We start from the raw sequence: 23,449 nt of genomic DNA, 5'->3' as shown, positions 1-23,449 counted from the left end.
GCAGTAATTACCACAACATTGTAAATCAACTATACTTCAATAAATAAATAAATAAATAAATAAAATAAATGACAGAATTTTCGAGCTGGAGCCTTAGAGATTACCAGTGTAATCCGGTGGGGAAACTGAGGTTGCAGAGAAGGCCAGGGACTTGCCAAAGACCCAGTTTGGGGAGGCCAGAGTTGGAAACAGAGCCCAGTCTCCTGCCTTCTGATTCGAGATTTCTTCCCAGCAGGATGGCTGTCATCATAGCATTTCCTCAGAAAACTTCAGTGATGGACTTAACTCAAAATAAAATGTGTCCATTGATTTGCTTAGCCATTCAACCAAAATTGAGCGAGTAGCTACCATGTACTACATGTAATCAACAGTCACGGGAAAATAAAATATAAGTATTTTGAACGGGCCTAATTAAAATGCCCCCAAACTGAGAAAATTATGAGTGAAGTCACTGTAGTGATCAATTCTCTCCCTCCTAACCCTTTAATCAAAAAGTTGCAATTGTTCAATCCTTTCTGCCATTTGCTGTTTATAAGATGGCCAAAAAAAAAAAAAAAGGAATCATATACTCACTTACAGAATGTAAAAATTTTCATTTATTTAAAATCAATCACTTCAGTTTATTTTTTCTGTTCATTTGCAAAATTCTGCCTCATTAGGAAATAATGTTGAGTGTTACAATCATTGTGCCCTCATCCATTATCATAACTTCCTTGTACCGGCCAGGCTGAACCACACGCAGCTGGAAATATATGGGATTCGATGTAACATTAATTTTTGAAACTCATTCATCAAATAAAATTCAATAATTTTCTTAAGAATCAGAACACTTCAACTAGATTTTTAAACTGGCTTTTAAAACTACTTCTGGCTCACTGTAAATTTCAAAACCCCAGAGAGAAGGCCTGGCTGCATTGAAAACTCTCTCCTGGTAACCCTTAGAACTGCCCTCCTCCGGCTTCCTCAAGACCGGAGAGGAAGTACCGCTCTGTAGGACTCTGCCATCTACTTACAGTCAGGGACGGTCTGTGACTTTGGAGGCCGAGGCCCCTGGAAAGTCTGTGTGTCAGCAACTGGACTTTCTCCTCCACCATTCAGAAGCGAGCAAGGTCTAAGCAGAGGCCCAGACCCACCTCAGTGAGTTGGGAACACAGCCCAGTCTCCACCCACGACGCTGACACAAATCAGCTGCACATCATACCTGGGCAGAGCCAGAGCAGAGCCGCAGTGAATACACAAACGTGCAATCAGCATTTCCCAGCCCATCAAGGCCAGGGCCTTTCACACAGAGGATTTTCCTGTTAGTACATTAGCAGGGCTCCTTTCAGAAAAGGCTTATCCAAACTAAAACCGGCCCCTGTGATCTGACTGGCCGCACCTAGGGGAGCAAGGACCGTCCTGCTCCCGGAGCAGGGGTGCCATAAGTCACTCGCTTGTCCTTATGCTTTAGAGCAGGAGACAAACCTTTCTTTCTAGAGAGGAGGAAAATGCTCCAAGGGCTTCCTGTTTGCACCTGGGAAAATTCTGCCGTAAATAATACGGAAAGACAAAGAAAACTTGTGGAAACATGATGACGCAGCAGTCTGGCACCTGTTTATGGTGTGGCGTGTGCAGAATGTACTTACCCAGGCGTGGCTTGAGTTTCAGCAAGTGATGTTGTAAAAAGCAGCAGGCTTGCCCAGCTCGCTGGTAGGCAGACCTGCCCATCCAGGGTGGAGGAGGCCCTGCGGCTCTCAGGTGGGACTGAAGAAAGGCAGCCACCAAAGACCCTTCTGTCAGCAGCCTCCTTCCTCTCTGGTTTCCAGTCATTAGCAATTAGCTACTCTTTCTCACGAATGCAGTCCATTTCAATATATATACATATATTTTTTGTAGTGGCCGAGACTTCCATTCATTCTGCAGAAGCTCCTTACACCTGCCACACGGTGCAGCCCTCCAGGGAAAAAGGTTAGCACTTCATCAAAGGTTTCTTGGAGACCAGATGTCCTACCAAGCTCAGAGGAGTGTCAGGGGCTCCTTGGAGGGGAACGTTGGACGTGGAGGGGGATCTCAGTGCCCCACTTCTAGTTCAAATAGAACAGAAGTGTGTATGTTTCGGCAGACAACGGATAAGCAAATTGTAATCTATCCATACAATGGAATATTATTCAGCCATAAAAAGCAGTGAGATTCTGAGACATACTACAACTTGGATGAACCTTGAAAATATGTTAAGTGAAAGAAGCCAGACACAAAAGGTCACATACTGTGTGATTCTATTGACATGAAATGTCCGGAATAGGTAAATCCAGAGAGACAGATACCAGTGTTGTGAACGTATCAAATGCCACTCAGTTACTCACTTTAAAATGGTTGATTTTGTGTTGTGTGAGTTTCAACTCGGTTTTTTAAAGTGAGTATGTTTCATAGCTTGAGATTCTGCGTAAGATATTGTTTGAAAAAATAAATCTACTGGGGGGAAAAAGCTTGAAAAGGACTGCTTTTGTGTTTATTAACACTAGATTTCCATAAAGTTGAGGATTAAAGGGATACGAAACAAGAACCTTTGCCTACCCTCGCCCCCTTCCCTCCCCCCCATCACAAAATCAAAAGAGAATTTTTCTAGGGAAGAGAATCTTTTCGAGCAAAATATCTTGGATGAGCCAGTTGGGAATGAAGAAAGGTCCCAAGCAAGTCTTCAACAGGTGAGCAAACATAGCAAAAAACCCTGACAAAGAGAACGAGAGAGTCGGGGGCTCACTCCTAAGGAGAGAGGCAAAGGAGGGAGACAGGATGGCCAACCACGGTGGCGGAGTCCCTTAAGGGTAAGGACTTTGAAGGTGGGGAATGTTCAGTGCTCCGTTTTCGGTTGTGTACATTTCAGCAGTGAAATGCCCTCCAGGGACCCCTCCCTCGGGCAGCTCTGCAGCCTCACCTGTTGCTGCCGCCACTGGCCCCTGGACCACCACTACCACGGCTGCTGAACACTGAGCATCGTCGTTGACACCTGTCTCATCACTCACTGCTGTCCTGGACACCACGGGCACCAGAGGCTGCCACTGCCACTGGGGAAGAGAGTGAATGAATACACAGACTTTTCAGCTTCCAGCCCAGGACCTAGTGCTCTGTCTCTTTTAATGATAGAGTCCCCAGGCACAGGGGACAGGCCCAGAGGCCGGGCACCACGGAATCCAGAGTGTCCCTATTTCTTAGGCAAGATGCCCTTTCCTGGAGGCACTACTCTGACGGGACCCCAACAGCAGTCTCACCACTGTCTGCATGTGTTTGCGCTGATCAGCCTCATTCTCTTCATGCTGTTTTCTTCCAAGCTGGACATCCAGCAAGGGACCAGCTTTCCACTTCCCGCCACAGACGGCTAAACGCACGTGTATGTGAATTCCTTCATCTGTCTCTGGGACAAGCTCGCCTCGGAGGGAGGATAGGGTCGTGACCGCTGCCCTGTGAACGCCACTCCACCACCCGCCTGATGTATAAACTTTAGCAAATCGTTTAACTTCTCTGTGCTCAGTTTTGCCATCTTTAAAATAGGAATCAGGGACTGCCCTAGCGGCCCAGTGGTCAAGACCCCGCGCTTCCAAAGCAGGGGTTCCATCCCCGGTTGGGGAAGTAAGATCCCACATGCTGTGCGATGCAGCCAAAAAATAATTAAATAAAATAAAATGGGAATCATAACAATATGTAACTCATGTGACTGTGGTGAGATAATTTCCATAAAGCTCTTGCAATAGATTAAGCACTAGATAGATTGTTGGCTATTATATTACTACTGGCAGTGGGTCTCTTTGGAGCCCCCAACAAGCAAATCCCGCAGTGACACAAAGATTAGGTTGCCTTCTTTTTTTATCCCTTCAGAAAAGTCATGAATTCTGATGCTACTGAAATCAGTCCATCGGCTAAACTGACTTGTGCACCGAAAGAAACAGATGTTGATGAAGACTATTTATAACATAGGCTCAATAAGAAGTTCACGGTTTCAAGAACTTGGACCAAGCAATTTACATGAAAATATTTGCTGGGCAAGTGACCCATCATTCCAATCCTGTCCCTCTACGTGGCCATTGCTGGGCATCCGATGTTAATTTAGCTAGAGTTGCTCTATATCCCCGGGCAGATGAAGCTGTACTTCTTCAAAAATGATCCATGGTTTAGGCTTCTAATTAATTCAAGGGGGTTTTCCACAAGCAAGACTGAATCCACAAAGGTTTCTTCTACCCACTTGTTCTGTGTGCAGAGTCCAGACAGCCAGCTAAACCTCAACCTAGTCTCCAGTAGATTCAAATATAAAATTCATTTTAAATGATAGTTGTTTGGGAGAATTTTTATTTTTCAACTGGTGTATTGGTGTCACATCATCACAGCTGCAAATATAAACTGGGACGGTCTTTGATTCATTCATTTACATACGCGTCTATTCCATAAATACTGAGCTCTTTCTACGTGCCAAGCCTGAGGTCCCTGTGTTCTCTTGCACTTACAGCAAAGCCATGAGGTAGGTTTTTTCTTTTTTTATGGATGAACAGTTGAAACCCAGAGAGGTCAAGTCGCATGGCCAAAGCCCAGGAGAGAGGAAAAGGAAGGCTGGAGCCCGATGGCCCCAACCCTGGCGTTCGATGAACAGTGCAGTGCTGCCACCTTGGAAGACTTTTGGCAAGTGTTCAAAGGTAATGACTGCCTTGATCACTTGCTTACTTACCTCTATAGCAGAGCATGGGGTTTCTAGCTGTTGGTAACTGAAGCTGCTTGGGAAGGCTCCAGCTTATGGATCCCCCTCGCTGATCTAGAAGAGGGTAGGAGGTAATGTTTGGGCTAGTGATGAACCACCGGGGCTGGGATAGCCTAATGGGGCTGGGTAGCCAGAAGCATTGCTGAGAGGGGCCAGGAGCACCGCTGGGGAAACAGGGCCTGGAGCCAAGTCTGAAAGAGGAGGGGATGGAGCTGGGAGAATGAGCACGGCAGCTAAACTGTGCAGAGCAGCATGTGGGTGGGGGACGTGGCTCAGAACCCAGATTGTGGTGTCTGAGCTGATGCCCCATTTTACCTGCTGTGTACGGGGTGGGAGGTACAAGATGCTGCGGAAGCGAAGACGAGATCACGCAGGCCCTGTTTCATCGATGGTAACACGTGGGCTCAGAGAGGTTTTGCAGCCAAACTCCCACTGTCCTGTGAGCAATCTATTGGGATGTGTTGATACATCAGACAATCTCATCGAGTTTTCTATTCAGGGTTTTTAATTCTCTATCTTAAAAACTCTTTCTCTGTACATGAGAAAAATGTATCTGTTTTAAAGACTCAATACGTTTGGATTCTTCTGCGTTGAGTCATTTCGGTTGTTAGTGCTGGAAGCAGCGCGGAGATCATCTTCTCCAGCACAGACGAGGAAGCGGAGGCCAGAGGGTAGAGATGATCTGCCCATCCTCCCACAGCAAGCAAGGGCTGGAACCAGAACTGGACTCAGACAGGCTTGCTTCCAACAGGCAGCCTCCCCTGACAAGACCTCTGCAGGCTCCGGAGTCGCCTCCAGACCGGCCCAGCAAGATCAGATGAGACCCACCTTTCCTGCACGGCATTGCTCTCCAGTCACAGTGGCCTCCAGCCGTTCAGGTCCTGCGTCAGCTGAGGATATGGGAGGCACCAACTGGGAGGTTATGCTTGCTCTGGGGGTGAGCTCGGGTTCACCTGACCTAGCAGCTCCTTTGGCTGCTTGACAAACCCAGTGACCTAAGTCAGCTGCTGTTCCCACAGATGGCGCCAACTCTCACCCCAGGCAGGCAGGAGGCCTCAGCTTCTCCCTCCAGTGGCTGAGTTCAGTTGTTCTAACTCCCTACCTTGAACGGCTGAGCGCAGAGCTACTTATAGCTCTGTTATCATGTTCCTGTTTGAATACAAACAAACACCCGTAGCCTGGGAAAGGGATTTATTAAGAGACATTGCCTGCTTTCTGCTCCAGCAGGGGCCCTTCGTGAGCACCGTGGACATGGCTGCTCCAGGGGGTTTAAGTGAAATGACAACTCTTCCTTCATACTCTCCCCTTAGCCGCTTGTCTTCTTTCCTCTCCCATCTCTGAGGGCACCGAGAAACTTTGATGTGAAAAGTCCACTCTCGCAGAACTTAGAAATCACCTGCTCTCATGCCATAGAGATCAGACACGAGACTGCTGGTGAGCGGCCAGGTCAATTATTAAGTTCTTGTTTCTCAGCTCCAAACCCACTATATTCAGATGCTGGGAGGCTCTGAAAACCCCATTTCTGCTTTGCCAACTGCTCCTCGTGAGGCTCTGCCAGGGGAAGGCGGAAGCCAGAGGAGGAAGGAGGAAGCAGGGCACACTCCTTCCTGGCTGCTTCCTGCTTCTGGGAGCATCACCCCCAACCTCACTTCTCCCCTGTGGCAGCAACAGTTCCCACCCGGGGCAGCAGTGGGGTCCAGTTTGCCATTCTCCCAACTCTTACAGAGCTAGCCTCGTGGACATCAGCCCCAGCTGACTGCAAATCCCTCCACAGAGGTCTGAGTTTCCCTTCTGTGGGGAACCCCCTCCAAGCTCCTAAATAATAATTCCCACTTCCCTTTGCTCTCTAAGTCCTAAGTGTGATAACTGCTTCCTGCAGTGGCTACCTTCCAACATCCTGTAGAGTTTGCCTTTTGCCTTTGCAGTTACCTAGTTAACAATCGTTTATATTAAATTCTCTCTGTTAAAATAACTGGGACGTTTCTGTCTTCTGACTTAACCGTGCCTGATATGCTGGCAGAACTGGGATACAAATCTTCTTTCTCCTGGTTCACGACTCTCTGCATTGGAACCCAATAAATATGTGTTCAGTTGAATGAATGAGTAAAGCGAGTTCAGTCCCTCATCAGCTTTAACTTTAATAAGAAGTTGTTCAGGGCTTCCCTGGTGGCACAGTGGTTAAGAATGCACCTGCCAATGCAGGGGACATGGGTTCAAGCCCTGGTCCGAGAAGATCTCACGTGCCGTGGAGCAACTAAGCCCATGCGCCACAACTACTGAGCCTGCACTCTGGAGCCCGCAAGCCACAACTACTGAGCCCATGTGCCACAACTACTGAAGCCTGTGTGCCTAGAGCACATGCTCTGCAACAAGAGGAGCCACTGCAATGAGAAGACCGCTCACCGCAACTAGAGAAAGACCACACAGCTATGAAGACACAGCAAAGCCCAAAATAAATAAATAAATTCGTAAAAAAAAAAAAAAGAAGTTGTTTAGAATTCCCCATCACCAACAACAACCTCTCACCCAATCACAACCTGGACCTTCTGTCATCCAGATGTTAGTCTCTATCACGAGCTATTAGAATTGGGAGGGAATACAGCTCTAACTTATAAGGCTCCCCAACCTTTTCACATCGTGACACACATAATACAATCACATTAATACAGACTCTGACTTGGGACAAGGCTGCTGTATGGCTCACCCACTGCCCAGGCCCAACCTGGCCACACCAAGAGTTGAGGATATCGAAATCTTGTAACCTGTCTGCCCGGCAGTGGGCCACTGGCTTATGGTGGAGAAGCAGTGACCTAATCTAAGGCTTTCCTTTTATAGGTGATGGACTTAAGGCCAGAGAGTTTAGGTAACCGGCCCAAATGTAAAGAGCCTCGGCTGTTGGCTAGAGCTTCTCAGCTCTCCTTCATCCTCCGGCAGGCCAGCCTGGGCTTCTTAAGCCTAGCACAGAACTCCTCTTGGGAAGTAACAATCTTCATTTAGGAAAGGAGCTTGATGTAATCTGTGTAGGTGCAAAGTATTGGCAGGAGCTGAAGCTCAGTAAAAGGAGCTGGTTACATTGCTCCTCGTGTGAAATGAGAGTATTTGGGGTTTGGTTCCAGAGGTGGAAGGTCAGAGAAGAGGTCACAGGGTCAGAGAAAGGAATTGGGGGCTGGAGGAGATGAACCTGGGCTTTGGTGTGAGATAGAGGATGATAAGGTAAAGGGCCGGTGGAACTTCCCCTGAAATGAGGAACCGGGGACGTTTGAACAACAACAATGCCTAATGGCATTTTGAAGTTGTTTTCGGTCCTTATAGTGCGAAGCTCTCCTCTCTCCCCACAGATCTTCATGCTACATTCATGAATGCTTCGCTAGTACTGTGTTTTGCTTTGTTTGGTTTTTGGCTGGGATTGGGGGTTTGGAACTTGAAGAAAGGGCTGCACTTTATTCTTATTTGGGTCAATACAATATGGAACAGAGACAGCATAAAGTAGGAACCTGAATGTAGAGGAGACCAGAGTGTAAAATAAACTGGGGAATTCACAGAAATCTGGGGGTAGACTTGGAGATCCCCAGTCATGGACTTGAGCTTGAGTGTAAAAGGTCAGGGAGACCCCATTTGACACTTGGGGTGAGCATATATTTGTAAACGCAAATAAAACCCACACAACGAAATTGGAGATCATACGTACTGTTTGTGCTCTTTTTGAAACTGCTTCTTTTTTCCCATTTAACAGTAACATATCAGAAACATTTCCCCATGGCTACAACATCATATTTAATAGCTGCAGTGGATACTAAGTTGTCTCCAAGTTTTAGCTGTTTAAAAATACATTTCTCATTTTGTATAACTTGTCTCCGCCTGGGATAGTGGAGGAAGTTATAGAGTGAGGTGGGTAGGACTTAGCATAAACCTGCCGCAGGTTAGATCAAGCAGGAAGGTATTGAAACCAGAGAATTATGAATGGGAGATGAACCTACAGGCACAATCAGGTTGGCAGGATCAGAAACGGGGGCAAGGACTGTACCAGAGCAAGCAGTCAGGATGGAGAGCGGAGGATTCTTGTATGAGGCGCGTTTCGCCTCCCTGTGCTGCTTTTTAAATGGGGAGACCTGGGGTCTCCATTGGCAATCACGTCCTACAATGTTTGAGACAGGTCTTGAAAGGTTTCGTTCATGAGCTGGAATCTGATTCTTTGGGACAGAGGCCAGGTACCTGTGGTGGTGATGCCCTCCAGGTTTTGAACCTCTAAACCAGAACCTGTGAATAATCATGGAATCTCTGCTTGAATACCTCCAGTGATGGGAAACTCACTTCGTCCTGAGGCATCTTTTCTTTTATTAGCACGATTTTTTTTTTTTTTTTTTACGCGGGACTCTCACTGTTGTGGCCTCTCCCGTTGCGGAGCACAGGCTCCGGACGTGCAGGCTCAGCGGCCATGGCTCACGGGCCCAGCTGCTCCACGGCATGTGGGATCTTCCCGGACCGGGGCACGAACCCGTGTCCCCCGCATCGGCAGGCGGACTCTCAACCACTGCGCCACCAGGGAAGCTGAGGCATCTTTTCTGGAGAGAGGTGTACTGGATCACTGGAAAGTTATTTCTATTGCTCCATAGTCTAGATCCCACCCATGATTCCATGAGAGCTGAACTAACGGCTCTGGACAATAGTGACTACAACTAGGCATGGGCTGGGCAATGGCCAGTGGTGAGGCCTGAGGACCAACATGGACGATCTAGCTGACTTTATGGACCATCATCTTAGACTGGGCTGCAAGCCTTTACTCAAGCACCAACCTAAGTTTGCCTTGTTCTGGGACTGTGTTGAATCAGCATCCTCTCTCATCTTCATGACTGATGAGTGGTAGCTGTGGTCAGCTAGCCAGCCCACAGGTGACCACAGACACTCGAGGGACCACAGCTGAGTCCAGCCAAAATTGCCAATCCACAGAATCAGAAGCTAGGTAAGTGGTTATTGTTGTAAACCACCAAGTTTTGGGGTGGTTTATTACATGGTAAAAGCTAAATGATAAAATTTCCCCTGCAGGGTCCTTAGAACTTTCCTTCATACCAGGCTGCACCCAACTCTGGCTGGCCATCTTGAAGACATCACAAAGGATGCCACATGAGGGAGGACTGACAGATGGATCAAATCCCTCTGCAGCAGTGAAATGACAATTTACAAGAACAGCCCCTTGACTGGTGGCCCCTAGTGTCACCTTGGTCTATGCCAGACTGAGTGTCATTACCCTATAGCTCTCTGAGGGTGATGCTCTGAGCACCCCATGTTACAAACCATGCATAGACCCTCAGCCCAAAATGGAAACATGAAGCTGCATATAGATTTGCAGGAATGGGGTCTCTTTTTTTCCTGCCAAAACAGATATTTGCTGATACATTTAAATATAAGGTTCCCCTTACTCACAGTTTCCATATAGTCCTTCTCTGCAGACTGGATATTAGCAAAACTTATTTCTTATGAAAACAAGCTGTTGAAACCCACAAAAATTCAGACATCAGTTCGAATCCAAAAGCTGAACTGTGCTGTCATTTTTGGAAATCAAATACATCAACCTAACTGGGAACTGGGGGCTAAGGGGTGGGTGGAAGGAGGATGGAATTGGGGGTGCGGGAAGGCTGTTTCAACACAAACAACACGACAGAGATCTTGAGTGTAGATGGGATATTGGTGCCAATCACATCAGAGCCAAAGATACTATTACGTATGCGTCATGTATTAGAGCCGAACTAAGAAACTGAAGATATTTGCCTTCTATATGACATAGTAAGAATTTGCAAATGTAATTATTAAGCTTTAGAGAGAGTTTCAGCTAACATCAGGCAATTTTATTATGTAAAATAGAAAGTAGCTTTTTAAATTTTTTATTTATTTATTTTTTGGCTGCGTTGGGTCTTCGTTGCTGCACGCGGGCTTTCTCTAGTTGCGGCGAGCGGGGGCCACTCTTCACGTGCTGCATGCGGGCTTCTCATTGCGGTGGCTTCTCTTGTTGCAGAGCACCGGCTCTAGGCGCGTGGGCTTCAGTAGTTGTGGCACGTGGGCTCAGTAGTTGTGGCTCACGGGCTCTAGAGTGCAGGCTCAGTAGTTGTGGCACACGGGCTTAGTTGCTCCGCGGCATGTGGGATCTTCCTGGACCAGAGCTCGAACCCGTGTCTCCTGCACTGGCAGGCAGACTCTCAACCACTGCGTCACCAGGGAAGTCCCGAAAATAGCTTTTTAAGGGGACTTCCCAGTGGTCCAGTGGGTAAGACTGCACATTCCCAGTGCAGGGGTCCCGGGTTTGATCCCTGGTCAGGGAACTAGATCCCACATGCATGCCACAACTAAGAGTCCTCATGCCACAACTAAAGATCCCGCATGCTGCAACTAAGACCTGGCGCAGCCAAAATAAAAATAAATAGGAAAGAAAGAAATAAAGAAAATAGCTTTTTAAAAACTCTGTTCCTCAGATAAGTTTATTGAAAATTTATCTTTAAAAAATTAAGGATAACAATAGTTATATAATTTAAAAGTCCTTATAAATAAGACTTTGTTAAGTACCATTCTTTCAGCAAGAACAAAAAGAACATCTTAATCATATTTTCCTGTTTTTAAGTTAGCTTTGGTGGTAGCTAAAAACAAGAGGCATCCTAGCCACCTGCCTCCCAATATTTCCTCCGCAAACGAAATAAAACAACAAGAAGGAGAAAGAAAATGTACTCAAAACCCAGGCCCTCGGTAGAAAGAAAGACAGAGACGCTTAAGCACTCTTCAAAATAACTGTGAATAAAATGAGAAAAGTCAGGCAGCCCTGGAGCACAATTCCTCATGCTCCCACCCTCACCCCACCACAGAGCTTTGTGAAAAGCGCAGACGGACGTAGTAACCTAGTGAAGAAATAAAAATTCAGCTTTTAAGGCAAGATAAGAAAAATTTAAACATAAAAATTTCTCTGTCCGTTTGGGCCTCCTGCCTCCCCTCTGGTGTGCATAGTACATCTGCATTATGCCTTAAGCAGACCCTCACCCCACAATGGCAGAAATACCTGCTCAACCATAAAGATCAATTTTTCTCTTTCTGGCGCCACCCATGTAACTCCTTAGAAGATAACATTCCTTTGTCAAGCCTGTAAAGGGTTACAATGACCCACCACTGGCCTTGTACGTGTAGACATCTTTGGTGAACTTTATGCACAATGCGATATATCATTTCCCTTAAAGATAGAGATTGGTGCAGAACAGACCGGTCAGAGTTCCTGGGAAGGTACTGGGCCACACCTAATGGAAGTTCTTATCTTAAATACTTAGTTAGGACCTTATTAATGTCACTAGCTATATTACTTGTGTTCTGCCTATTTTACAAGATTATTGTTTCTTGCTTTACCAAATGTGTGACTGAACCTCAGATAAAATTAACAATGATTTGGCGACTTGAAACAATTGGCCGAATATATAGTTCTATAAGACCAACGGTTGTAATAGTCTAACTTCTAGATATGGGAAGAGGCAACAAGAGGGAACCGTCTCCTGGACCATAACAGACTAGCAGGACAGGCGACCCAGAGGTTTCTGGCTACTGTTAACAGGGCCCAGTCCAGTAATAGAGAATTGAGTGGCCTGTCAACAAAATCCTCGCCTGACCTAGGAATGAGCATTCCTAGTGCAGTGGGACAAATTAGTCACGAAATGCCTAATTTGGGAGGCATTAAGGTGCTTCCAAAAGGGAAGGGATTATAAAATAAGAAACATTGCCCACCGTCCAGTTCTACAAGAATCATTAAAACCTCAGTCACTGACCTACGTACAACACGACCTCAGTCACTGACATACGTACAACACACCCTGAAAGGAATTCAGGGCAAAGATCAGGATGAGGCCCTCTGTGTTCTGGGAAAACTGACAGAACAGGCCTGCAAATAGTTAGATATTTTCAGGAGAAATTTTTTATGAACCTGGATTCTTGCATCTTCCCATACTTAGAAAAGCACTAAAACCATTAACTAAGGTGTCTGCTTCTCTGGCTAGCAGCAAAATTCCACTGAAATGTGTGCCTGATTGCACATACCTCCTTCTCCAAAATCACATATATGTTGGCCTCCTCCTTTACCTCTTCGGAACAGTTCTCAGAGCTCTCTGAGAGACTGTCTCCCAGCTTATAATCCTCAGCGTGACTGGAACAAAATTCTCCATTTCTTTCTCAGATTGACTACTGATTAGCATTTTCATCAATACTAGTAAAACGGTAGAGAAGACAGAAGAAGGAAGCTTAAGTTGATCTGAAATTATTGTCAGAATGATTAAGTCCACCTTAAATCAGAAAATACCAAAAAAAGGTGCCTGAGCTGGTCAGAGCCTGGACTACAGGGGCAGGGCCTCAAAGCACAGGACATCTAAAGAGACAGGTATGATTCATTGCACTTCAAAATGCACTGCTCTGGGGCAGGAAAGAAAAAAAAAAATCAAAAACCACAGGAGAAGCACTCTATGGCAGCTGGGTATTGAATGGGGAAAAGAATGAAAAAGAGAAAATTTAGAGCCTGACAAGAAAAAGAGAACCACAAAATCAGAGGACTCACAAAAAGTCCCCCACCCTATCCCACCAAACGTGGACTCTCTACAGACAGAACAGGGCACTATTAACCCAGGAATACTGCAGAACATCCCGATGCTATAAAAATGGACAAGAGGAAGGTCAACAAACCTATACAGGGCTATTGCAAAAACAAAAAAATCAGGAGACAACATTTTATACGTATCACCTGGGGAAAATCTTTCCCACACCATCAAAAAACTAAGTAGAACTAAATTATAAGTCAATACACTAAACAGAATTAAATATTCTTAAATAAGCATTCAAGCATATGTAAAACACCTCGAATCAGAAATTCAAGAATGCAATGAACAAAAATCAGGGAGAAATGAAAAGACTGTTGATTGGACTCAGGAAAGAAATAGAAAACAGTTAAATTACCTCTGAAATAAATAAGTCACAAAGCACCCAAGAGAGAAGAGATTCAAATAAAAATTTAATAGAGGGTATTGAGGAAAATCAGGAAAACAATGAAGAGAATGAGAAATGACATAAGAAAGAAGCAAATAGGGTCAGAGAGAAAATATGGAAATGGGAGACAAAGAGGGAATAATATTCCTATTATTGGAGTCTTTGATATAAAAACAAAAAAATTGAGCGGAGCTAATATTTCGGACTTTTAACCAAGAAAACTTTCCAGAAATAGGAAAATACCCAAATCTACACACTGAAAGGACTCACTAAATACTTGGGAAAATATACCCAGAACAATCAATTCCAAGACATATCCTGGTAAAACTATTAGATTTCAAAGATAAAAGATAAAACTCTCATGACCTCCAGAGAGAAATATCAAATAACTCACAATGCCAAAAGAATAAGATTCGTATCATATTTTAAAAAATCAATACACAAAGCAAAGTAACGATGGAGTAGCATTTTAAAAAACCCAGTGAACTACAGTGTGGATGAAGGATTTTATATTCAGCCAAGCGGCTCTTCATATATCAAGGCGAGAGGAAAATGATTTTCAACATGTAATAACTTACTGAATTCTATTTCCATCAGATTCCATTCCAGGGTATCTCCTAGATGATGTATATTTCATCTAACCCAGTGATGACTGGGAAAACTTTAGCAAAAGGACTGATGATAAGGATTTAAAAATACGTAAATAGGGACTTCCCTGCAGTCCAGTGGTGAGGAAGCAGTGGTTCCACTGCAGGGAGCCCAGGTTTGATCCCCGTCGGGGAACTAAGATCACACATGCCTTGCAGCATGGCTAAAAAAAAAAAAAAATTAAATATACGTCTAAGACTAAAACAAAGATGGAAGGGCAAGGATGGAAGACTAATGTACAAACGTTATTTGATTTAACAAAGTAGAAGTAATGCATCTAAAAAACTGAAGAAGACAGAAGGGGAAAGAGGAAACTAGAACAAGCTCATTGCTATAGGTTAAGAGGTGGGCATTAAACGCTATTGGGTGGGGGGTGTTGAGTCTTGATATACCAGAGAGTGAAAGTTTAAGTAAGAAAACAGGGATGTATTTAAAGCAGGGGTCAGAGGAAAATTCATTGCACTAAACATATTTATTGGTAAAAATAAAATGAGGGAAATAACAAATTAAATTTCCAAGTCAAAAAACTAGGAAAGGAAAAGCAAAATAAACTAAGGAAAGTACAAAGAAGAAAATAATACAGACAAAAGTAGAAATTAATGAGGTAAAGAATAGAAAAATGAACAACCTAATGAACAAATGAAAATCGTAGTTTTTTAAGAAATTAATGAAATAGGGCTTCCCTGGTGGCTCAGTGGTTGAGAGTCCACTTGCTGATGCAGGGGACGTGGGTTCGTGCCCTGGTCCGGAGTGGGTGCCCTGGTCCGCAGAGTGGCTGGGCACGTGAGCCATGGCCACTGAGCCTGCGCGTCCAGAGCCTGTGCTCCGCAATGGGAGAGGCCACAACAGTGAGAGGCCCGTGTACCGCAAAAAAATAAATAAATAAAAAGAAATGAATGAAACAGAAAAATTACTAGCTAACTTGATCAAAAAGAAAAGGGAGAAAGCATGAATATACAAAACAAAAAATGACAGGAGGGAAATAACCATTGTAACAGGAGAAATTTTTTAAATTATGAGACTGCTTTGCAGACTTCTTTGCGAATGAAAAATGCATGAAATGGATAATTTCCTAGGGAAATTCAGGTTACCAAATTGACTTCATTAGAGTTAGAAAACTTAAACATACCAATTTCCATACAAAACAACAAATTTATAAAGAACAATACCACAAAAAAGCACCAGGCTAGTTGATTTCACAGAGGAATTCTACCAAACCTTCAAACATCAGAGAGTCCCAATGCTCTATAAATTACTCCAAGGCATTGTAAAGGCAAATAAAAAACTCTTAATTTTTTTTATGAATAATAAACTCATTCCTAAACCTGATAAAAAATGGATCACTGCAGGAGTGCTGCATATCAATATTACTCATGAATATTGTTGCAAAAATTTTTTTAAAAAATACTAGCAAACAAACTCTAGCACCACATTCAGAAAATAACATACTACAAACAAGTGGGATTTCCAGGAACTGATCAAAAAGAACGACTGCAATGAGTTGAAACACATCCAATATGTTAATTTCCATGAATTCATAATGATACTCTTCCTTCCCTAAACAAAGCTCATTGGTCACCTTTCAAGAATTCTAGGCAAAGAAGAAATATAAATAATCAAGCACAGAACCTGACTTTCCAGACAAACTGCATTTCAGGACATCCAAATAGTTGATGATAGAAACTTCTTTCTAGAGAAATCACAATTAATAAATGAAGAAGGAGCAATTGAATTACAAAATCACCATTTGCCAAACCTTAATGAAATAATACATGTAAGGCGATATTCTTCCATGCAAACAGCATTAAGTGAAAAGTTGATGGGAAACTTTATAAAGGATGAGAATATCTGAACTCATTGATCAATCTTAACATAGCAAAAAAAGAGACAGCTAGACATTAAATGCCACCTGGTGTGATGCTGTAGGATGTACAGAGCATCACCTATGAAGTGTTCTTGACAAAATAAAAAAAGCATCTGATCAGGCCTCTGCCTCTAAGGAGCTAAGTACCGCTTTACAGGAAATATAGGGAATAGAGAAATGTCGCCATAGGGATGCAGTCAGCAAAACCCGAAGAGTGGGAAATCCTACAGGAAGACGACCCAATTTCCTCAACAAATAACTGCAAGGGAAAGGGAGATAGTACGAGAAAGAGAGAGGAATCTCTATGTTTAGAGATTAAAAAACACTTAAGAGCATATTTAACCCCTTTTTCTGTGGGGGCACTCCCCAATCTATTTGATAAATGGGGGCCAAAACTGAAGCAGAAATCTTTACTGTTGCTAAGTTGAAGAAACGGAGTTTGAGCCTGCCAGAGAAGCTGGAATTGAGGGGGCAAGCTCTTAAAGGAAGAAGCCACAGAGGGGGAGCCCCAACATTTGCACACAGATTCCCCTCAAGTCTCTGGTTGATTCCTAAAATGCACATCCTCAGGGTGCACTCCAAGGAGCTCAAGAAAAAGGAATGGCTGGAAGCTGAAAGCTCTGAGAAGTGGTTTCAGCAGCTGCCTGGTGCAGAGAAGGTAGTTTGGAGTACAAGTCCCATGGAATTAGAGGGGCTTGGTAAATACCTCAAGCTTCTCTTTGAAACCCTGGAAGAACCACACCTTGAGAATCAGGACTATATTTCAGGACTAAGGATTAGGCCCTAGGAATAAGGGCTAAATCAAAATAGACCTGCCTTAACAAGGTCTAGAACTAAGCCTCCACATGATCAAGGCAATCTCCCGTAATTTAACTGCCTGTAGAAGAAAATACAATACTGTTTAGAGGAAGAGGATAGAACCTAGTGCCTACAGGTGTCACTACAATACCCAATACACGTTAACAGACAACTAGGTATGTGAGGAAGCAGCAAAACAGGACGAATAATCAAGAGGGAGAATGATCAATATAAGCAGACACGTAGATGTCCTAGAAGTTGGAAGTAGCAAACAAGGACTTAAAAATAACTCTTACAAGCAAGACAAAAAATAGAGAGAGATATAATGGTGGAAGACAGGAAAATTCTGGAGGACATATATAGCAGACGATATAGGAGGACTATGGAAACCTGGGGCAGGGGGTTGTGGAACAGAAAAGTGCCTTAAGTGATATATCAACCCAAAGAAATGTATGGTTCTTGTTTGGATCCTGATTGAAATAAACCACCTTAAAAAATGAGACAATCAGTGATATTTGAATACTGACAGGATTTTTAATATTAAGGAATTATTATTTTTTAGGTATGATAATAATGTTATCATTATACACATATTAAAAAGAGCCCTCATCATTTAGAGATACATACTTAAATATCACTGATTAAATGATGGAACGATCTGCTTGAAAACAATATCACTGTTGGGGGAGGGGCAGACCTTAATGGAAAGTAGAGTAATACATGAAATAAGATTGTCCAGATGTAGATAATTATTGAAACTAGTAATGGGTATATGAGGATTCTTATAATATTCTCCTTATCTTTGTGCATGCTTGAAAAGTCCATAATAAAAAGTGAAGGAAGGGAAGGAGAGAGAGTGGGAGGGAGGAAAAGAAATCCTTCCTCCTTCATGTGTTACTGGGGTCCACTCCAGTTCTCCAGCCAGTCCTGGCTGAGCCAATCTCTGCCCTGTCCATGGTCAGCTTTGGAATCAGGTCATCCCTTCCTAAGCATGCGTCAAGTTGACCTGCCAGTAATTTAGGCTACTTTTGATTTGCATTTTCCAAACCAAATTTCCTTGTTGAACTTCAAATGTGGACCCAGTGCCTCCAATGGACCTCTAAGTCCTAGTGTTCTTTCCCAAGTCCTAGTTCAGCCCTTCTCTCCCATCCATGGTGGGTTGGTTCCTAGTATTGTGTATCTGATCACTACCTGGCTTCCAGAACCTGGGCTTGAGGACTGACCTTGCCATGTATAAACACATCTGCCAAAGGATAGATCTGCCAAACTTCCTAAATTTCCTACTACTAGGATCTGCCCCCCAAACAAGAAGCTCTGGTACTAATAATCGTCCGTGGGCGTTGTTCCTTCTCTATCTAGTTGTTTCTCCAAGGTTCACATCTGTAGTTGGGTCATTTTCCTCAAACACGTTGACCAAGATAAGTCCACCTGAATCTCTTTGTTTATGTTAAATGAGAAGGAGGCATTTGCAAAAACATCTCAATCTTTTGACAGTCCTGGGGCAGTAAAGCGTGCTGGTATTGGGGGAGAGGGAAGCACACCCAACAAATGTCAAATAGTGACGCTCCCACCAGGTGATGCAAACAACAACCTCACCAAATGTTCTTCAGAGAACTGGAACACATAAGAGGATAATCTTGTAACTGATGGGATTCAAGAGTTGTCTCATCTGTTTGCTATGAAATACGAGATGCAAAATAACATTGTCAGATCCTAACTTGAAACTGAATATGTTTCAGCAGAAGCATAGTCATAGGAATGGTTTTAGGCGTGACCAAAAGTGAATACAGAGCCATGGGTTGTTTTTCGTTTTTGCTTTTTGGTTTGGTTTAGTTTAATTTTTTTTTTTTTGGCCCCTCCACGCGGCTTGTGGGATCTTAGTTCCCTGACCAGTGATTGAACCCAGGCCCTTGGCAGTGAAAGCGTGGCGTCCTAACCACTGGACAGCCAAGGGACTCCCAGAGACATGTCTTTTGAACCCATAGAGTCACTTACAAAATTATGTCTCCTCAAAATGAGAAACATGGCCCCGCTTATAAATGATCACTCTAGCGTCACCCACATCCAAACCCTTCACAGTCCTTTCACACAAAAGCAGCACAACCAGGATGAAATAATCTTTCATGGTCTAAGTCTTGCAACTCAGGATTTGATCAGCACCAAAGGCAACTGCTCAGAGGATGGCTGGTCCTTGCTAGAGCCTGGACGTTTCCTGGGAGCCCCAGAACACTGAGACACAACCAATTTGAGCCATTCTGGAACTTTATACAGCTGGAAGCAGCTTGACTACAGAAGGCTAGCTCTCTTCACTAGAACAGCATCAGCCTGAGCTGCTGGCTTTAATCTCTTTATAATTCTTTGGTACCACTTCTGGCACGGAGCTCAGCCAAGGCTGTTCCCTGGCTTGAGTGTGGAGCAGAATTTCCCCTTTTTAGGTCACAAACTCAGAGCACCCACTCGTCCCAGAGACTCTCTCCACTGTGTCAATTTTAAACATCTTCATTAACATTTAGGAAACGCTGGCAAAGTGGTAACTATCCTGAGTTGCCCCTGCTGTGCAGGGGCATTTCCCAAGACTGAAACACATGCACAAACTTGCCTACCAGGCTAGGATTATAAAAGCACACTGCTATCCACCTCTTCTGAACACAGCTGAATTAAGAGCCCTGGGACAAGGGTCGTGGGCTGTTCAGTGATCCTCGAAGGGCGCAGACAAGCCGCAGCGTGTCGTCTTCCTGTGTTAGTTTCCTGGTCGGTGTCTGGCTGCCCCTTTGTTTTTGCACCACGTGGAGTGTTGTTCCCCACGCCCTTGCCTTTGGTGTCGGGATGGGACCTCTTGCGCTCAGATGGACAAATCTCACCTGGGCCTGTGATCGCCTCAAGAATCAGAGCATCGGACCAGGGTGAGTATCATAGTGAGATTGGCTTTCTGCTGGCCAATACTCCACAATCCGGTCGATTGCATTTGTCCTGCAGCCACTCCCAGCATGCCTTGGCCCATTAAATCCACATCCTTGCCTGCAGGTGGTAGCACTCATCACAGCCACCCAGCTTTCACTTCTCTACTCCTGTGAAATCACACACTTAAGCAGGCAACTTTCGAGGGCCTACCTTTGTCCTTTGCTGTGAAAACTACTCTTCCATCATTCTCCCCTCCTTCCCACCCTCCACTGGCTGAGCGCTCTTGGCCCACCACACACCAACTCACCTCCCAGACACTGTTAATTGGACTAGGGCTTGGTTCTGGCTTAAGCTGGGCCAATCAGATTTTCTCTCTTGCTATTTGATAGGGGCTTTGAAGTCAATGAGGGAAGCCACAAGCCACGAGGTAATGAAGAATGGGGGCTTAGATCAGTGCCAGAGACCCCCCCAGAGACTGAGTGTGCTGACCTGAGGGGGGAGGGGGACCGGGAACCCAGCAGAGACTGGTCCACCCTCAGACCAAAATGAAGCAGATGGTAGCTGAGAAGTAGGGGTGAAAAGAGTTGCTACAACCTGGAGCCGTGTCTTCTCAACTAATCCCCCCTTCTCTTTTTTTTTTTTTAAGAAGATGTTGGGGGTAGGAGTTTATTAATTAATTAATTTATTTTTGCTGTGTTGTGTCTTTCGTTTCTGTGCGAGGGCATTCTCTAGTTGTGGCAAGAGGGGGCCACTCTTCATCGCGGTGCGCGGGCCTCTCACTATTGCGGCCTGTGCTCCAGACGCGCAGGCTCAGTAGTTGTGGCTCACCGGTCCAGTTGCCCCGCGGCATGTGGGATCTTCCCAGACCAGGGCTCGAACCCGTGTCCCCTGCACTGGCAGGCGGACTCTCAACCACTGCGCCACCAGGGAAGCCCTCCCCCACCTTCTCTTTTTGAATGAGCTTCTGTTTCTTGCAACCAAGTGTTCCCTGATTGAAACCACACTCAAAAGTCGCCCATGACCTTTCCACTCTGGCCTCTTCGCAGTCCTCATCCTCCAGCATTTCCACAGCACCTGACACTGTCACCCCACCCTCGTCACAAACTCTCTCCACTTAGGACTTTTCTAAAAGGTGCTGCAAAATCTCGTTCTCTTTTTACTTCTCCGGTGCTTCTCTTCCCCTCTTTGTAAAGGCATTTCATGAGATTCGGGATTTGCTCTCCCGGCCTGGTCTTCCCCTAGGAAGATTCTATGGGTTCCCATAGCTTCCTCCACCGAGCCCAGGCAGAACACTCCAACTCCAGACGCCAGCCCTGACTTCTCCCTCCTATCCCCACCGCGTTTCAAATCCAGACGCCAGCCCTGACTCCTCCCTCCTATCCCCACCGCGTTTTTAACTCTCTGATGGATATCTCTACTTGGATGACGCACAGTCACTCAAACTCTTAAAATGCACATTTGATATCTTTCTTCTTCAAGCCAGCCCCTCTCTTGACTTTCCCATTTCCACTGAGAGCATCGTGTTCTTTCAGCCGCATCCCCTGGGACCCTCACGGTAATTCTGCACCGCATGGTGATTGCTTGCCTAGTCTCTGCCTCCCCTCTAGCTCAGAGGCTCCATGAGGGCCTGGATTATGTGACTGGAGTGTACAACGATTCCCTCCTCCCCTCCACTGTTCCTAGGGTCTGGTACGTGGGGATCACTTAAATGTTTGCTGAGTGAATTGGAGGAATGGACGGTTATCTTTTATTTTTCCCTGTGCCTCATTCCTCTTGTCTCTCCGATATACACTCACCAAGCCCTCTGGGTTCTTTCTTCCTGCTGTCTCTTTCCTTGTCCCCTTCCTCCCCATTCCCTTGGCTTCCAGGCCAGACCCTCATCACTACCGGTTAGAGGGCCTGCAGAAGCCAGCTGGTCTCCCTGATTGCAATTAAAAACCTGCCAAGTAGAATTCTGGGAAGATGGCAGCAGCAGAGTTTTAAGATCTTCCCAAATCTCCTCCTATAAACAGACAGAGCAATTGGATAGAAAAACTGAAAACCTATGGACACTCACAACGAAACTGGATAATAAGGTTTTCCCTGAACCTCAACCAACAACAAGACCCACCTGCTTTTGACGTCGGTGCAGCAAGAGGCAGAGGGAAGAAACGGGGCACTGTCAGCTGGACGTGAGAGCAGGAAAAACCCCAGGGAGCCAACAGGTATCCACTGGAAGGGACGGTGGGCCAGTATGGGAGCAGCAGCTAAAACCGGGAGGAGCTTTGCGCTCGCCATACACACAAACACAGCTATTACACACTAGACTATATGTGGTGTGAGTGGTATAAAGAATTTCAGTCTATGCATTTCTGTTGCACGGAACATGTTATGAAATAGGACACACACACACACATACTCACACTCACACTCCACTGTGTTTAACTTCACTGCTGGATTCTCTCACGAGGCTTAGCTCACTGCCTTACTTCAGTGTGATCTGAAGATTCGGTTATAACCGACCCCAAGTCAAACGCAGAAACACTCAGTTTTTGTCGAGATCACATGGCAGCTTAAGCTGGCAAGCACGACATCAGAAAGAGGTCTGAAAAGGTACTTGTGTGAGTCTAGAGAAACACTGTGCAAACATGTCAAAATCAACAGCATCGCCAGTTTTAAAATAACTTTTTGCCATAAAGTCTTGTTGTCTTAGGCCCTTAGGGCTGTCTTAAATCATCGTTCCACAGACTCATAAATACTTGAAAGTCCAGTTTGCCGTGGGCAGAATCATCACAGAAGCCAGAAGAAATTTCAGTAACCACCTAGCCCCAAACTTATTTTACAAGGGAAGAGACGAAGGTCTAGATTAATGGGGACTTATCCTACCAAAAGCAACCAGTAACTTATTGGAAAGAAAAACTACAGTTTATGTGGCGTAGGAGACAATCAGAAGGGGGGCAAGAAAGAGCACAGGTGGGCCTTCAATTTCCCTTTATAAGGTAAAAGAAAGAAAGAAACAAATGCATTTATCCCTCTAATCTCAGTAGCCAAACCAGTTTAAAGTACATGTTGCTCAAAGGAATAAAGCCACCAATCTGAGTCTTACTTACCTAGTATCCTCTTAGCATGAGGGGCAGAGAAGGGGGAAAGGCCCTCTCTTCCCGATGTTACGACTTTTCAGCACTGCCCTCTGCCCGCGGTCTGTCTTCCCAGGATCACATGAAAGTGTTCTATAAATGTGCATTGGCTTAAGGTTGGGAACGCTGGCCTGGGAGGGAGCAGTGTGTAAGCAATCTGACCCAGGCCAGGCGGCAGCTTTCCAGAAGCCTCTGCAGCCCAGAGGGAGGGCAACAAGGGGCAGAAAGCTTGCAGGTACCGGGAGCCTGCAGCTCTCTGTTTTGCTAAGTTTATCTGGGATCTGAAGCCAGTCTCTACTGCCTCGGGCTGCAGTTTAATTTACTTGGGGCAGTTCTATATTTTGGCTACTTTTCAAAACAAAGCAGCCTTAAAAAAAAAAAAAGAAAAAAGCTATAAAATTAGAA

The 23,449-nt window shown here is 44.9% G+C and overlaps 1 protein-coding gene across 11 annotated transcripts in view; it reads right to left on the bottom strand.

Moving 5' to 3' along the window:
• The window catches only part of TACC2 (transforming acidic coiled-coil containing protein 2), a 206,824-nt gene extending 183,697 nt beyond the window's left edge, over positions 1-23,127 (bottom strand). For 10 of the 11 annotated variants that reach the window (XM_060125889.1, XM_060125887.1, XM_060125894.1 and 7 more), the window contains exon 1: positions 23,018-23,127. The gene's annotated coding sequence lies outside the window, so the exon portion shown is untranslated. Of the gene's footprint in view, positions 1-1,013; positions 1,161-23,017 lie in introns of those variants that run through there. The other variant, XM_060125888.1, reaches the window with a different exon arrangement.
• Between the last annotated feature and the right edge of the window lie 322 nt (positions 23,128-23,449).

This window comes from Lagenorhynchus albirostris, chromosome 16, assembly GCF_949774975.1.
Source record: "Lagenorhynchus albirostris chromosome 16, mLagAlb1.1, whole genome shotgun sequence".
Classification (NCBI taxonomy): domain Eukaryota; kingdom Metazoa; phylum Chordata; class Mammalia; order Artiodactyla; family Delphinidae; genus Lagenorhynchus; species Lagenorhynchus albirostris.
Note: the sequence above shows the minus strand (reverse complement) of the source record. Positions and strands in the feature narration are given on the sequence as shown.